This window comes from Loa loa, assembly GCF_000183805.2.
Source record: "Loa loa unplaced genomic scaffold supercont3.206, whole genome shotgun sequence".
Taxonomy (NCBI): domain Eukaryota; kingdom Metazoa; phylum Nematoda; class Chromadorea; order Rhabditida; family Onchocercidae; genus Loa; species Loa loa.
The window spans coordinates 27,289-30,811 of record NW_018108386.1 but is presented as its reverse complement, the minus strand read 5'-3'; positions in this window follow the sequence as shown (position 1 = coordinate 30,811).

Below are 3,523 nucleotides of genomic sequence, written 5' to 3'. Positions count from 1 at the left end.
AAAGATAAGCAGACATAGCCATGTATGTTACTTGGCCTTAATAAGCATTAATTAATTACTTGACCTCAAATAGCATTACGCTGTTACCGTACTTATTCTCGATATTACAACTTCGATATTAACGAAATATTTTGACCTTTTTTTTTAGATCCCTTCATTCATTCAAACATTTTAAAATTTTGATGGGTGAACCACAGTACTGCCTGTATACATGCTCCGCCTTTTTTATTTGCGCTGACAGTTATTGTTAGCATACTTTCGATAAATTATTTGAAGATCATGAATAATTTTAAAACCATTGAAAATTGAAAATGGTATCAATTACTGATATCAACTGATTTCAAAATTCATAATTTTTTAAAATTTGTTTTGAATTCCATTCTTCCATTTTAAAGCAATGTTTGTAATCTTTCGACTGAAAATTTGAAATTTTACAATTCAGATATCACGAGTAAAATTTTTTCTTTGGTACTTATATTGTTCTTATTGCTTTGTCCTTTCATTTTTATTTTGTCTATCTTGATCATTTCCAGATGCTTTCTGAATTTCTTAATATTACACTACCAAGAGCTTTTACTATCATTGAGAAGAGAACTGATAACTGTTTTTCCCCCGCCAACAATTTTTCTCCTACTGGTAATCTTACATACTGACATTTTTGTGAACCTTTAATTTTTCCTTCCGTAATCGATTATTACCTTCTGGTATTATAATGCTAACTAATTAGATAATTTTGCCTTAATCATTTTTGTCTCTGATATTTGGAATGTTATACTCGAAGTTTTAATTTGTTTTCCAAATTCTGAAATATTTTGATTCCGAAAAAACAACACTAATAGATTTGTCATATTAATAACAGAGCTGTGTCATTTACTGATATGAATTTGATAGTAAACATAAACATCTGTAATGCCTAATTTTATCTAACTAATGCTAATTTCTTCCTGGCCTTTTTGTTTAAGTTAGTTTTGATCCCTTAACTACAGTCAACCTTATTCCGTTATCAATAGTTGCATGATAACATTTTCTTCAAATTTCCTTTATGTAGTAATTTGCCATCCAAATTTGTGAACTGATTAATTAACACCTATATTTCATTACCAGTTCCACTGTCATCCCGCATTTGCTTTTTGTTACCATTATTTTGTCTAAAGTTTTCCTTCCTTGCTAACTTTTGCCAGCATTTCCCTTACTTATTCATCTATTTTTTCACTTATTTATTTATTTGTTTATCCACTTATTTATTTATTTGTCATTTATTTGCTTATTTATTCATTTATTATTATTAATATTTTATTTATTTATTTATTTGTTGATACTTCACTTATTTATTTATTTATTTGTTAATGCTTCACTGATTTATTTATTTGTTAATACTTCACTGACTTATTTATTTGTTAATACTTCACTGATTTATTTATTTACTTATTATTTATTTATTTACTTCTTAATATTTCATTTATTTATTTATTCCACTTGCTTATTTATTTATTTATTTCGTTGTTTTTTTTTAATATTTTCTTATTTTTTTTTGTGAACTAAGCTTTAAAATGAATATTTACGGCATTTTTGTTATTAAATACATCTAATACTCACCTTTTTTTTGCAATTTTTCCTTTAAATTTTCCTGAAATATTTGACATTTATTGGTAATCTTTCAAAATCAATACAATTAGCTTTTAAGGTAATATTTTGTGGTCATATTTTGGAAAGAAAAATTAAGATGAATTCTTCTAGTAATTATGTAAATTTTCAATACTTTTTTAATCCATGTATGTGACGATAAATTAATGATAAAAAGTTAAATTTCTTTTTTTTTTCCTTTTTTTTCTTTTTGACGACTTTATCAATGTTGACGTTCAAAATGATTGCTTTTTATAAATTTTTTCCGTCATCAATTAATCGATGCATAAATGACTAATTCTTTCATTAACAACTTTGACATTCTCTTCGTTTTTGCAAACAGTAATAAATCATTTATCTAACATTATGAACAATTTTTGCAGTTGCTCAAACAAAAATTCAATACCTGGGATTGTAATAATAATAATAAACGCAGTTCAATGTGTGATTTAACTTCGCGATCGGTTTGCTTTTTCAAACAACTTGAATAAATGATAGTTTGATAAGTAATCTAACAACTCATTTTAATAGTTTGAGTCTAGGAGAAAATAAAAAAAGTTCTCGTATAATTACCAAATCATCTGTTATCAATTTCAGCTTTCTCAAAAAAAAAGAATTAACAAAAGCATGTTATGATAGTTTGCTTTTTTAGATATCTTCTTCGATAACTCAAAAAATCCTTAAAATAAATGATGATGATAATATCTTTACTTGTGTATAATTCACTGTATCAATAAAGAACTATTAATTAAGTATATGCATGTATAAATGTCTTTGATCAAGTGATAAACTTATTTAGGTTATAAATATAGCAATTGTTGATTTTATATTATTCAATTAATTTCACTTATCCGTTTTAGCTATAAAAATTTGATGGCAAAAAGTCACTTATTATTATCAAGGCAATGGCTTCCTCTGTTTATTTTTAGTAAGGCTTATTCCTATTCTGGGCCTTTATATGAAATCATGCTATAGAAAATAAACATTTAGCAACACTAATGAATGTATTAATTAGATCAATAACAAAATATACAAAGAATAAAATCAGAAAAAAGGTAGTAATAATATACATGAAGATGTTGGAGTAATCAGTTTGCTTATTGAAAAGTAATAATTTATTCTATATTTCGAAATGTAAACAAAAGCTTATCGAATGAAATTAATGAAAGCAATGCATGTCAAATAAAAGGAACTTGATAAATTATTTTCAAAAATCTCTTTCATCTTTACAATGCTTCATGAAATTTGTCGGTCATTCAGCTTTGGGTAATTATCCTTATCATTTTTATCAATGAAAAAAAATCGTGCGGAATTTCTACCGTTTAGTATCGCTATTAATGAAAATTAAGTAAATATTTCCTTCAAATCTTCCTTATTTCAGATTTTGCCTTAATTATAAATGATATGAACAAGGAAGGGAAGTTTTTCAAAATTGAAAGCCGAAAAAAAAACTTATTGCCATTTTAATTAATTTGATAATTAATTTAAGAATATCCATAGTAATTCAAGCGTTCGATCATTACAATTAGATATTATTATCATTGATAAATATTCACAGCAAAATGAATTTTATTCCATTTCAATTCACAAAAAATCATTTCAGTTATACTTCTTACAATAATTTATGCGCTAAATATGGGCATCTTAAGACAAATTCAAGATCGATATACTTACAAAACATTGCCACAAAAATTATCCTTCTCTAATGCAACGAAAGTTAGTCAGCCAAGTTATTCGAATTAAATCCGGCATTATGTAGAGAAATTTGGACAGCAACAGTTATATCCAAGTATCCGCAAAGTGCTAGCCAAGCAAAGAATTCACATTTGGTTATACAACGGTTCATTGCATTAGTGATAATGATGATAGCCGCTGCTTCCGCACTATGTATGCTGTATCC